General features: G+C 38.4%; 1 protein-coding gene across 1 annotated transcript in view; it reads right to left on the bottom strand.

Moving 5' to 3' along the window:
* The window catches only part of Pdp (pyruvate dehydrogenase [acetyl-transferring]-phosphatase 1-like protein, mitochondrial), a 51,660-nt gene that overhangs the window by 29,649 nt on the left and 6,698 nt on the right, over positions 1 to 15,313 (bottom strand). The gene's annotated exons all lie outside the window — the stretch shown is intronic.

Below are 15,313 nucleotides of genomic sequence, written 5' to 3' on the forward strand. Positions count from 1 at the left end.
TTTTTTTAATAACAAGGTTAGGTATACATATGGGGGAATTAAAATAATTTTGGATTTGGAGTAACCTAAACAAAAAAGAATGGGATGGGAAGGTTACATTAAACTTTTAGTTATAAAATTGTAGGAGTGAAAACATGTGTGTGGTCATTAAAGATTGAAGGATTTGCTTGGAGTTAATTGTAACATGACAAAGCTAAAGTGTTCTTGTTGTTGATAGTACCGTGCTTGTGAAGGGGTTGTCGTTCCCAATGACTGTACCAGTACTCATGTTGGGCGACATGTCACCATGGACCGTCAATGTTGAGTGTGACAAGGTTTGAAGGCTTGTGTGTGGTGTAGAGTGTAGACTACTGTTGAGTGTAGAGATAGGAGCGGGATAGACTATAGAGGCGTGTGATAGGGGTAGACTTGCTGCACTGTAGGGCGGGATATTGTTGTTGTTGTTTAAGATTCGCTACTTGGAACAAAAAGTTCCTCTAAATATAGAACAGACATCAACGAACTTCACTTGGAACAAAAAGTATGGTATGGGCTATGGTGAGCCCGTTGTGGACTTACCTGGCACAGGAGCGGGGCTGTGGATCGGCGGGATGTGTTCATGGCGCTAGGTATATGCACAGGTCAAATGTGGCCTAGTTTGTTGGTCAACCAGAGATATTTAGCCAGTGCTTTGATTATTTGAAATTTTATATGTACAGTAATGAGAGGTCGCCTGCTAATATATGCTCGATGTTAAAAGGTATTTTAAGTGTGATAAATACAGTACTTGTTTGAAGTTTACTCTGGCACTACGATGTGGAAAACAGTGAAGGAGGTTGTGTTCAATTGTTTCTGGAACATGACTGGATGCAAAGTTTGTTGATGTCTGTTCTATATTTAGAGGTGTGTACTGCCAGTGTGGTGTGTCTCAGCCTTACTCTGGTCATCATTGCATCAATTTCTCTGTTTTTATACCCAGCATGTTTCCAAAAAAAAAAGTTTCCCATTTATTTTTTTATGGATCCATAGTATAAACATGAGCATGACGTTTTCCATTTCATTACAAAATCTTGGGTGAAAGGAACTTTGAAGGCTCCTTTATGTGAAACATAAGGAACTGAATGATGGGTAATGTAAGGAGTGTTGTGCATCACTGGCCAGCTGGTCTACAAGTTCATCATGGAGTATACCACAATGCGCTGGGACCCTTTGGCTAGAGATGTCATAACCTTTCAATTGAATAGGGATGCCAAACGGCAGCATCAAATCCAAATTGCAAAACAAAACATGATCCGGCGGCTCCCAAGCGGAGGAAGCGTCCATACGTCTGCTTGCAGTTAAGGTTAAAAAGTCAAAAGGCTTGTGTGGTAATGGAGCCGCCAACAATAACAATTAAAAAAAAATTCATTTTTTTGTTGGCGGATTTGGATTTTTTTGTTGGTATAGTTGGAGCTTTTTTGTTGGCGGATTTGGATTTTTTTATTGGCGGATTTAGATTTTTTGTTGGCGGAATTCAATTTTTTTGGCAGGTGGAATTGGTTTATTGGGGAATTTGAATTTTTTTGTTAGTGGATTTGGATTTTTTTTGGCTGATTTTGATTTTTTTTTGGTGGATTTAGATTTTTTGTTGTCGGATTTAGGATTTATAGTTAGTGGACTTAGAATTTTTTGAAAGCATATTTGATATTTTTTGTTGGTGGATATGGAATTTTGTTATTGATGGATTTGGATTTTTTGTTGGTGGATTTATAATTTTTTGTTGGCGGATTTGGAATAGTTTTGTTGGTGGATTTGGAATTGTTTTGTTAGCAGATTTGGAATTTTTTATGTTGGCGGATTTGACATTTTTTATATTGGCGGATTTTGAATTATTTTTTTCGGATTTGGAACTGTTTTGTTGCCATATTTGGATTTTTTTGTAGGAGGATTTGGATTTTATGTTGGCAGATTAAGAATATTTTGTTGGCAGAGTTGGAATTGTTTTGTTGGCAGATTTGGAATTTTTTTGTTAGCACATTTAGATTTGTTTTTTGTTTGTGGCTTTGGAATTTTTTGTTGGCTGATTTGGATTTTTTTCATTGGTGTATTTGGATTCATTTGTTGGCCGATTTCGATTTTTTGTTGGTGGATTTTAATTGATTTTGTTGGCAGATTGAATTTTTTTTGGCGGATTTGATTTTTTTGTTGGGGGTTTAGATTTTTTTGTTGGTGGATTAGGATTTTTTTGGCAGAATCTGGATTTTTTTGTTTGCAGATTTGGAGTTATTTGTTGTCGGATATGTACTGTAATTGTATTGTTGGCGGATTTGCAATTTTTTGTTGGCGGATTTGGTTTTTTGTTGGTGGATTTGGATATTTTTGGCAGATTTGGAATTTAGAGTTAGCAGAATTATATTTTCTTTGGCAGATATGGAATTTAAAGCTTTGTTCCATACTTACTGGGAAGCTGCTAGACGCACGCTCCTCTATTTACATCGTGCTGTTTAAAGTCGATTATGGCGTTCCCGTTTACTCATCTGCCTCTCCTTCGACTCTTCGTCTGCACTATACAGGGTTACACCTCACCTCTGGTGCCTCTCGTTCGTCTCCTGTCCAACCACTTGGGCTGGATGGTAGAGCGACGAGCTTCATTCAGGTTGGCATTCAATCCCCGACCGTCCAAGTAGTTGGGCTCCATTCATCCTTCCTGTCCCATCCCAAATCCTTATCCTGACCACTTCCAAGTGCTATAATAGTCACAATGGCTTGGAGCTTTCTCCTGAAAGTTCCCTTCCCGTAGTTCATCTCATACCCTGAGCCTGTATGTGGAAACCCGTGTCCTGTCTCTACAGTATTGTTGCCATATGTCCGTATTTTCCAGGACATGTCCTAGATTCAGGTGTCAAAATCTGTGTCTGGGCGGTAAAATTTAAAAAATTCTATACATGCGATTATATATATATATATATATATATATATATATATATATATATATATATATATATATATATATATATATATATATGTCGTACCTAGTAGCCAGAACGCACTTCTCGGCCTACTATGCAAGGCCCGATTTGCCTAATAAGCCAAGTTTTCATGAATTAATTGTTTTTCGGCTACCTAACCTACCTAACCTAACTTTTTCGGCTACCTAACCTAACCTAGCCTATAAAGATAGGGTAGGTTAGGTTAGGTAGGGTTGGTTAGGTTTGGTCATATATCTACGTTAATTTTTACTCCAATAAAAAAAAATTGACCTCATACATAATGAAATGGGTAGCTTTATCATTTCATAAGAAAAAAATTAGAGAAAATATATTAATTCAGGAAAACTTGGCTTATTAGGCAAATCGGGCCTTGCATAGTAGGCCGAGAAGTGCATTCTGGCTACTAGGTACGACATATATATATATATATATATATATATATATATATATATATATATATATATATATATATATATATATATATATATATATATAACTGAAAACTCACACCCCAGAAGTGATTCGAACCCATACTGCCAGAAGCACTCTGCAACTGATGTACAGGATCCCTTAACCACTCGACCATCACCACCGGACAAAAGAGGATGGTAGCTGAGGCTAATTCCCCATCCCCCTGCCGGCACACTGATGGTAGTCTTGGGCCTGGAGACCGTTCAGGCTTGTTCGCGTTTGTGTTCCTCACGTGTGCCCCAAAGAATGAAGTGATTTGATAAAATACCATGCCCAAGATTACCATCAGAGTGCCAGCGGGGGAATGGGGAATTAGCCTCGGCTACCATCCTCTATTGTCCGGTCATGATGGTCGAGTGGTTAAGGGATCCTGTACATCAGTTGCAGAGTGCTTCTGGCAGTATGGGTTCGAGTCACTTCTGGGGTGTGAGCTTTGAGTTGCATATATGCCTGGAGACCGTTCAGGCTTGTTCGCATATATTATATTATATATATATATATATATATATGTCGTACCTAGTAGCCAGAACTCACTTCTCAGCCTACTATGCAAGGCCCGATTTGCCTAATAAGCCAAGTTTTCCTGAATTAATATATTTTCTCTAATATTTTTCTTATGAAATGATAAAGCTACCCATTTCATTACGTATGAGGTCAATTTTTTTTAATTGGAGTTAAAATTAACGTAGATATATGACCGAACCTAACCAACCCTACCTAACCTAACCTAACCTATCTTTATAGGTTAGGTTAGGTTAGGTAGCGGAAAAAGTTAGGTTAGGTTAGGTAGTCGAAAAACAATTAATTCATGAAAACTTGGCTTATTAGGCAAATTTGGCCTTGCATAGTAGGCTGAGAAGTGAGTTCTGGCTACTAGGTACGACATATATATATATATATATATATATATATATATATATATATATATATATATATATATATATATATATGCAAACAAGCTTAAATGGTCCCCAAACCTATATATATATATATATATATATATATATATATATGCGAACAAGCCTGAATGGTCCCCAGGACAATATGCAACTGAAAACTCACACCCCAGAAGTGACTCGAACCCATACTCCCAGAAGCAACGCAACTGGTATGTACAAGACGCCTTAATCCACTTGACCATCACGACCGGACATAATGAGGTGATAGCCGAGGCTATTTGAACCACCCCACCGCCGGCACTCGGATAGTAATCTTGGGCATAGCATTTTACCAAATCACCTCATTCTCATCCAGATTACTATCCGAGTGCCGGCGGTGGGGTGGTTCAAATAGCCTCGGCTATCACCTCATTATGTCCGGTCGTGATGGTCAAGTGGATTAAGGCGTCTTGTACATACCAGTTGCGTTGCTTCTGGGAGTATGGGTTCGAGTCACTTCTGGGGTGTGAGTTTTCAGTTATATATATATATATATATATATATATATATATATATATATATATATATATATTATATATATATATATATATATATATATATATATATATATATATATATATATATATATATATATATATATATATATATATATATATATGTCGTACCTAGTAGCCAGAACTCACTTCTCAGCCTACTATGCATGGCCCGATTTGCCTAATAAGCCAAGTTTTCCTGAATTAATATATTTTCTCTAATTTTTTTCTTATGAAATGATAAAGCTACCCATTTCATTATGTATTAGGTCAATTTTTTTTTATTGGAGTTAAAATTAACGTAAATATTCGACCGAACCTAACCAACCCTACCTAACCTAACCTAACATATCTTTATAGGTTAGGTTAGGTTAAGTAGCAGAAAAAGTTGGGTTAGGTTAGGTTAGGTAGGTTAGGTAGTTGGAAAAACATTAATTCGTGAAAACTTGGCTTATTAGGCAAATTGGGCCTTGCACAGTAGGCTGAGAAGTGCGTTCTGGCTACTAGGTACGACATATATATATATATATATATATATATATATATATATATATATATATATATATATATATATACTGTATGTGGAAAAACCACATGTGAAAAATAGAGAATGCTTAACGTGTTTTCAGCTACATCGCCTTCATCAGAGCAAAGTAGAACGAATTTCTTTCATTCTACTTTGCTCTGATGAAGGCGATGTAGTCGAAAACGCGTTAAGCATTCTCTATTTTTCACATGTGGTTTTTCCGCATACTTGGGTCAGTATTTTTTTATCATTGTTGCATATGTATATATACAGTGGTACCTCGGAATACAAGTCTCCCTGTATACAAGTTTTTCGGAATATGAGCAGGATTTGCTCGGAAAATTTGCCTCGGAAGGCAAGGGTTGCCTCGGAAGACGAGGGTGTTGATACGTGTACAGGCCGACTAACGCGTGGTGGCACAGCGATCGCGCCTCAGTTTACCAGTGCCTTGCGCCCAGTGATTATCCCGCCTGAATTCTTCACAAGGATTTACAGTTTTTTGTCGGATATTTGGCCATTTGAGCATAAAAGTTATTATATATCTCACCATGGGTCCCAAGAAAGCCAGTGGTAAGGTTCAACCTAAGAAAATAGTTGTTAGCAGAGGCAGTAGAGGATGTCCCTTCTTCATTAAGGAAATGTGTGAAGTATGGGAAGAACTGCAAAGTTTTGTTGAAAAAACTTGCCCAGATAAAGCTATTAGGCAGATATTATAGGCCAGATATTAGGCAAATCGGGCCTTGCATAGTAGGCAGAGAAGTGCGTTCTGGCTACTAGGTACGACATATATATATATATATATATATACAATCTTTGGACAACACCCACCAGTGGGACTCGAACCCAGAAAGCACAACTACCTTCCAGTAGCTGGCATAACTAGTATGCTTTAACCCACTACGCCATCAGACCTTACAAAAGAAGTAGATAGTTCGAGATATATATATCTCAAACATCTCTACCTCCCGAAGGCACCAGATGAGTGAGGGGTCAGTCTGCAATTTTCGTCAAGCCACTGTCAATGTGAGAGAACTCGTGTCCAGCTTATAAGCCTATACTTGCATAAACCACAAGTGAAGATAAACAATCTTTGGACAACACCCACCAGTGGGACTCGAACCCAGAAAGCACAACTACCTTCCAGTAGCTGGCATAACTAGTATGCTTTAACCCACTACGCCATCAGACCTTACAAAAGAAGTAGATAGTTCGAGATATATATATCTCAAACATCTCTACCTCCCGAAGGCACCAGATGAGTGAGGGGTCAGTCTGCAATTTTCGTCAAGCCACTGTCAATGTGAGAGAACTCGTGTCCAGCTTATAAGCCTATACTTGCATAAACCACAAGTGAAGATAAACAATCTTTGGACAACACCCACCAGTGGGACTCGAACCCAGAAAGCACAACTACCTTCCAGTAGCTGGCATAACTAGTATGCTTTAACCCACTACGCCATCAGACCTTACAAAAGAAGTAGATAGTTCGAGATATATATATCTCAAACATCTCTACCTCCCGAAGGCACCAGATGAGTGAGGGGTCAGTCTGCAATTTTCGTCAAGCCACTGTCAATGTGAGAGAACTCGTGTCCAGCTTATAAGCCTATACTTGCATAAACCACAAGTGAAGATAAACAATATCTGAGGTAGAGATGTTTGAGATATATATATCTCGAACTATCTACTTCTTTTGTAAGGTCTGATGGCGTAGTGGGTTAAAGCATACTAGTTATGCCAGCTACTGGAAGGTAGTTGTGCTTTCTGGGTTCGAGTCCCACTGGTGGGTGTTGTCCAAAGATTGTTTATCTTCACTTGTGGTTTATGCAAGTATAGGCTTATAAGCTGGACACGAGTTCTCTCACATTGACAGTGGCTTGACGAAAATTGCAGACTGACCCCTCACTCATCTGGTGCCTTCGGGAGGTAGAGATGTTTGAGATATATATATCTCGAACTATCTACTTCTTTTGTAAGGTCTGATGGCGTAGTGGGTTAAAGCATACTAGTTATGCCAGCTACTGGAAGGTAGTTGTGCTTTCTGGGTTCGAGTCCCACTGGTGGGTGTTGTCCAAAGATTGTTTATCTTCACTTGTGGTTTATGCAAGTATAGGCTTATAAGCTGGACACGAGTTCTCTCACATTGACAGTGGCTTGACGAAAATTGCAGACTGACCCCTCACTCATCTGGTGCCTTCGGGAGGTAGAGATGTTTGAGATATATATATCTCGAACTATCTACTTCTTTTGTAAGGTCTGATGGCGTAGTGGGTTAAAGCATACTAGTTATGCCAGCTACTGGAAGGTAGTTGTGCTTTCTGGGTTCGAGTCCCACTGGTGGGTGTTGTCCAAAGATTGTTTATCTTCACTTGTGGTTTATGCAAGTATAGGCTTATATATATATATATATATATATATATATATATATATATATATATATATATATATATATATATATATATATATATATAATGTGTATATCACGAAAATAAACACGTGATTAAGAATGTGACAATGTCAGACCACGGAGGAAAATGAAACAGGAATTTCCTTAAGTACTTTCGTAAATTAAATACATCTTCAGAAGGAATGAACGTACTTAAGGAAATTCCTGTTTCATTTTCCTCCGTGGTCTGACATTGTCATATATATATATATATATATATATATATATATATATATATATATATATATATATATATATATATATATATATATATATATATAACCTAGAAGGGGTACCACCTCTGGTGCAAGTGTAGGGACCCATAGCCTCGGAGAAGAAAATAAAGAGTACTCAGAGAAGACCTTGTGGATCCTCACTGAACACTTTGATATTTTCTTCTCCTACCACCCCTATTCTTTTGGTATGTGTGTATATATATCTAACTTTATTTGAAAATGTCATTACACAAAAAAAAGTTACAACATTGGTTACATGCAGGGTACAAGGCTACTTGTCACAAGTTGTAGAGCTCCTCCAGCTCCTCAGATGGCGGGCAGGAACCATGGATGCACTGAGCATTTCCTCTCTGGATTGCCACACTAAGGCACTGAAAGAGAAAACTGGCAGCTCTAGGGGTCTCTAGTTGATTCGATTAGCTTAGACCCCAACTCCTTCAAAAAGCTAGCAGCACTTTTACCCCAGGCACCAAGTGTCTCTGAGGCAATGGGGACAAAATTGTAGTGGTGCTCAAGGTCTCTGTATTTACGTGACTTGGCTGCTTCCCGGTGATTGGCAGCCCCTCCTGCTTGTGTAGCACTGAAGTCAACATAGGTGTTGGCTAAAGTTGAAACACAAGTGTAGTCCCACACCAACTGTCTACCATTCTTCCAGGGGTTCACCGTGATTCCGTCTGGGCGACCGACAGGCTCATCAGAGTTGCGGGACATTAGGTAACGGGGCGCTCTCTATGCTGGACAACCAGCTGTGGTAAGGCTTCTCTTAATAATGTCGTTAACCTCGCCGTGTCTTGCATGCCATCCTCCTGTCCTTTGGCAGAGAAGGCCATGCCATCCGTACCTGTCGTAAATACACCAATCGGTGTGGATTGGGGCAGCAAGGCGGAGAGCCACGGCAATTCGGAGGGCCTGTGGTGTACTGAGACGGGTGCTGGTTGCTGACATTGGGGTTGTTAATAGGAAGTCATCTGCATGGGAAGCTGCTACAGCTCTAAGTCGGGCAGTGTCATGTGTTGTCGCAGCTTCTAGCAAAGTCGCAGCTTCTTGGTCGGCAATGGGGCGATCCCAGCTGGATTGCTTATGGGCTTCAGAAGGCGGTGGTTGGGGTGCTGGTCCTGCGAGAGAGACCCATTTGGTTGTGCAGTCTGTGAAGCTGGGATCATGTACCCCTGCCTGTTGAACTAGGTGCTCAGGTAGGATTTCCTTCACCAAGTTGTCAAGACGCCACTGAAGAGGACAGGAACACTGGTACAGCAATATGTGTTGCTGTGCGCACGCTAAGGCCCCCGAGTCTGACAGGAAGGGAGGCCTTTTTCCACTATGAGTCGCTGAGGGAAAGATTGAGGGCTTTTTCTAGTGTTGATTTCAGCAAGCTGTCGTACTCTTCTAATTTAATATTGTTGAAAGATGGCGAACTTCTTAGAAAGTAGGTCAGCCTGGGGAGGGACAAGCATCTGGTGATGAGGTAAAGTGCATCATGAGCATCGATGTCTTCAATCCTCTCGTTCATCCTCTTTAGGTCAGTGATCTTCTTACCAAGGACCTTGTCGATGGCATTTCCTCCAAGAGGAGCACCTAGGAGTGTGCTGTCCTCAGGATTGGTTGTATGAATGTCAGGCAAAACAACCTTTATTTGCTCTATTATTTGCTGGTTGGTGGAGGTTATTTTGCACTTGGAAGAGTTCAGGGTGAGGCCTTGACTTGCTCCTTGCTCCTGAATTATTCTTATGTCGTCCAAGAGTGAGGCTGGGGAGCCGGCTAGAGTACCATCGTTCAAAAAACAAGTATTGAGCTCACTGGACAGGTTATTGGTGATTTCCTTGATGACTAGGCAGAAAAGAAAAGGAGCAAGGGGGTCACCCTGTTGGACACCGTCTTGTGATTCAATTTCATGTACCCCGAATAGCAGAGTTAGATTCTTGCTGTAGCATGAGTTTACAAATGGGTAGAGGGAAGGAAAAAGGCGATGAACCGCACTGAGTACTGTACTGAGTACCGCACTGAGTACTGAGTACGGTCATATTCAACAAAATATATATATATATATATATATATATATATATATATATATATATATATATATATATATATATATATATATAAATATATATATAAATATATATATAAATATATATATATATATATATATATATATATATATATATATATATATACAGTGGTACCTCGCATAACGATTGCCCCAAAAGACGAACATTTTGGGTAACGAACGGCCCGATCGGCATCAAATCGTCCCGTATGACGAACGCTGGTTTGAGTAACGTCAACACCACACGGTGGGGTCGCGCTGCTTCTTGCACATTCTTAGACGCCTCCGACGATGCACATAAATTATGTTGTTCTTGTTTAAAGATGCTAATGATGCTGGGATATAAAAGGGTGACTGCTGAGATGTTGCAAAGCATTGACGTTTTTGCAGGAAAAAATAAATGAAATGTCTGATATACAACAAATGTCAAAAAGGTTCGTTCGGTGTTCGGCAGGTAGGCTGCTCCATTATAACAATCTTTCTTTGTTTCAAATGTGTTCCATTTGTTTTGTAATTTTCATTTACGTCTCAATAATGGAGAAGCCTATCTTACATACACTGAATAAACCATTATGACATTTTCCTTTCTTCAAATGTGTTCAATATTTATTTTTCATTTGTCTTATAGCAAAAGGTTCGTTCGGTGGTCGGCAGGTAGGCTGCTCCATGTTTCTTACATACAAAAAACGTAAATAATAAAAAAAATGAAGAATTTTGAAAACCAGTACAAATGTCAAAAAGGTTCATTCGGTGGTCTACAGGTTGGCTACTCCATGTTTCTTAAATAAAACAAAACGAAAAATAAAAGAACTGTTGAAACAATTTGAAAAATGGACAAATGCCATGAAGGTTCGTTCAGTGTTTGTCGGGTAGGCTGCTCCATTATTGAGACGTAAGTGACAAATACAAAACAAATGGAACACATTTGAAACAAAGAAAGATTGTCATAATGGAGCAGCCTACCCGACAAAAACTGAACGAACCTTTTGTTATAACTAATATGAAAGACAAGGGCTGCTGGCTGGGTTAGTACTGCGTGAGCAACCATTTGTAGCACACGTGCCTCTGGCTCTCAAACACCTGTCCCACACGGTGTTGAAAGACTGCGCTCAATCGGTGCAATTCAGACCCTATTGTTTGAAGAACAAGGGGTCATAACATTGGTGAAGCTAGGCGCAATAAGGGCTTAACACAACGGTCGGATGCCAGTGATGCAGCACCTATGAGGATGATACAGCGAGCGTATCCAGTTGTAGCTCTGAGCCCCACCCTTGCCATCTCCAATTTATATAGATGATACATAGATGAATCGTTTTCTGCGTTCAATGATGATGCATCTGATACAAGTAGCATAGATGAACAGTGTTAGCGGCTTCCATGGTGGTGTTGTTCATTGATATTTTCAAGAATACCTGAATCTCTTCCTGACTGATGGACACTCTTTGAGGCTAGCTGAATCTCTTCCTGACTGATGGACACTCTTTGAAGCTAGCTGAATCTCTTCCTGTGTGGGACCTTACAAAGCGATCTTTTCAAGACTATCTTACAAACTGAGCTTTTCCTATAATCATTTCAATACTACCTTATGCTTTACAAGCTTGGCTACATACCACCTACAAGTACTAAAGCCAAGGGTGCACACGAGAGCGTTATTTGCAAGCACACAGAACGATGAAACAGGAAACGAAAATCTATCTGTAGCTGGTGCAAGGAGAGCAAAGTCACGCTGTGTACCATGGACTACTTCGTTGACTATTACACACCTCCAAAGTACTGAGTGTGTAATACAGTGTGTTACTGTGTAAATAGTATGTGAAACTGTACATATTGTAATTTTAGTGAATTTTTACCACGTAATATTGTGACAATAAACATTTATTGTGGACACATTACTGACACATGTATCACAGTTTCATGGAAAATTATGAACATTCTACTGTATACATATTGTAAAGGTCACAAATATGCATCATATACGATAAAAGAAACAAATAAAACCGCATTGGAAATGCATAGAAAAAATATTTGAAAATATATTTGTGGCAACATGCAGTGCTTGAATGGCCTGCGCGACCGTGTCTGGGAGCTTCACACATGGGCGACCAGGCCCTGATGACGTCACAGCGCACCTTGTCCACGCCCTCACACCCAAAGTAAGTGGAATTTGGTAATTACTTTTACATAGACATGTTCAGGGACGGTAATTTATCATTTTGCAAAGATAAATGATATTTTGGGGAACATTTGATGTCATGCACACTGGGGAATTTCACAATAAACACAGTGCATCACACTGGTTACATGGGGCACACTTGTTTTGTATGACGTCCGTTTCACATGACGAACATGGAACGGATTAAATTCGTTATGCGAGGTACCACTGTATATATATATATATATATATATATATATATATATATATATATATATATATATATATATATATATATATATATATATATATGTCGTACCTAGTAGCCAGAACGCACTTCTCAGCCTACTATGCAAGGCCCGATTTGCCTAATAAGCCAAGTTTTCATGAATTAATATATTTTCTCAAATTTTTTTCTTATGAAATGATAAAGCTACCCATTTATTATGTATGAGGTAAATTTTTTTTTATTGGAGTTAAAATTAACGTAGATATATGACCGAACCTAACCAACCCTACCTAACCTAACCTACCCTATCTTTATAGGTTAGGTTAGGTTAGGTAGCCGAAAAAGTTAGGTTAGGTTAGGTTAGGTAGGTTAGGTAGCCGAAAAACAATTAATTCATGAAAACTTGGCTTATTAGGCAAATCGGGCCTTGCATAGTAGGCCGAGAAGTGCGTTCTGGCAACTAGGTACGACATATATATATATATATATATATATATATATATATATATATATATATATATATATATATATGTCGTACCTAGTAGCCAGAACGCACTTCTCAGCCTACTATGCAAGGCCCAATTTGCCTAATAAGCCAAGTTTTCATGAATTAATTGTTTTTCGACTACCTAACCTACCTAACCTAACCTAACCTAACTTTTTCTGCTACCTAACTTAACCTAACCAATAAAGATAGGTTAGGTTAGGTTAGGTAGGGTTGGTTAGGTTCGGTCATATATCTACGTTATTTTTAACTCCAATAACAAAAATTGACCTCATGCATAATTAAATGGGTAGCTTTACCATTTCATAAGAAAAAAATTTGAGAAAATATATTAATTCAGGAAAACTTGGCTTATTAGGCAAATCGGGCCTTGCATAGTAGGCTGAGAAGTGCATTCTGGCTACTAGGTACGACATATATATATATATATATATATATATATATATATATATATATATATATATATATATATATATATATATTGTTGAATATGACCGAAAAGGTAAGATGAATAATTCTAACACGAATCTTCTCAATGTTTCTTACGTTAATAATAATAATAATAATAATAATAATAATAATAATTTATTTAGTTAAAGTACATACATAGTTGCAGAGTTACAGTACAAACATTCTGTTCGATTTAAAGATAGAGGTAGTACATACAATACCTAAAGCCACTAGTACGCATAGCGTTTCGGGCAAGGTGAGGTGGGGAAAAAAAACACTTAGACTAAAACTTAATAGTAATTGAGCTTAAAGTATAAATTACATTGAAAGAAAAAAAATAATAAAAGATAAAAAAGGGGGGAACATGGTAGAAAATAGCCAATATACAAGTTGGTCAACAAGCAGCATTTTTTTTTTAAATAGTAAGACATGGGTTAATTGACATTAAGGATGTTCTTTTTCACTGTCGAGGGTAATTGATAAATTAACTCCAAAATTCATTCTTTATTTCTGGTCTGATGCCTGAACGTGTTTCGTAATGCTTATTACATTTTTAAAGACTTAGTTTACACATAAAATACATTCATACTTATACTCGTTTTGGGTGAGGTGATATGGCACAAAAGTTTTGGGTGAGGTGACACCCGTGCTATGACAGAACACGAATCAATGGGTATAAATTAGGTATGAGAACATAAGAATGGAACTGCAGAAGGCCTACTGGCCCATACTTCCTCTTGCTGCTTCTATGTTCGTTTGGGGTCTTGAAATGGGAAGAATATAGTTGTGCATTAATTGGCTGTTGATTGTTGGTGTTGACTTTTTGATGTGTAGTGCCTCGCTGATGTTGAGTCTCCTGCTATCGCTGAATTTATTGATGATTTCTGTGTTGCTTGTTAAGATTTCTCTGGTGATGGTCTGGTTGTGAGAAGAGATTATATGTTCCTTGATGGAGCCCTGTTGTTTGTGCATAGTTAATCGCCTAGAAAGAGACGTTGTTGTCTTGCCTATATACTGAGTTCTTTGGGGCTTACAGTCCCCAAGCGGGCATGTGAAGGCATAGATGACGTTGGTTTCCTTCAGGGCGTTCTGTTTGGTGTCTGGGGAGTTTTTCATGATTAGGTTGGCCGTTTTTTTGTTTTTGTAGTAAATTGTCAATTGTATTTTCTTTGTGTAAACTAAGTCTTTGAAAATATAATAGGCATTACGAAATGGGTTCAGGCGTCAGACCAGAAATAAAGAATGAATTTTGGAGAGTTAATTTATCAATTACCCTCGACAGTGAAAAAGTAAGAAATATTGAGAAGATTCATGTTAGAATTATTAATCTTACCCTTTCAGTCATATTCAACAAATGTTTACAAGAAAGACTGCTACCAATATATGGTCACTGCTTGATCGCAAGCGGGGATTTTTCTGGCGGAAAAAGTGAAAATAAGTGAACTTCTTTTCCACAGCTCATAAAACGGAGGAAAGGGTCCTGAACGATATTGTTAATAGAAACGTTATCCCTACAGACAAAAATCAGAGGATACAACTGACGATTTACTATAAAACCAGAAAAACGGCCAGCCTACTCATGAGAAACTCTCCAGACACAAAACAGAACGCTTTAAAAGAGACTAACGTCGTCTATGCCTTCAAATGCCCACTTATGGGGACTGTAAGCTCCAAAAAACCCAGTATATAGGCAAGACAACAACATCTCTTTCTAGGCGTTTAACGATGCATAAGCAACAGGGCTCCATTAAGGAACATATAATCTCTTCCCATAACCAAACCATCGCCAGAGAAATCCTAGTAAACAACACAGAAATCATCGATAGATACAGCGATAGCAGGCGGCTTGACGTTTGCGAGGCACTACACAT

Source organism: Procambarus clarkii, chromosome 67 (genome assembly GCF_040958095.1).
Source record: "Procambarus clarkii isolate CNS0578487 chromosome 67, FALCON_Pclarkii_2.0, whole genome shotgun sequence".
Lineage (NCBI taxonomy): Eukaryota > Metazoa > Arthropoda > Malacostraca > Decapoda > Cambaridae > Procambarus > Procambarus clarkii.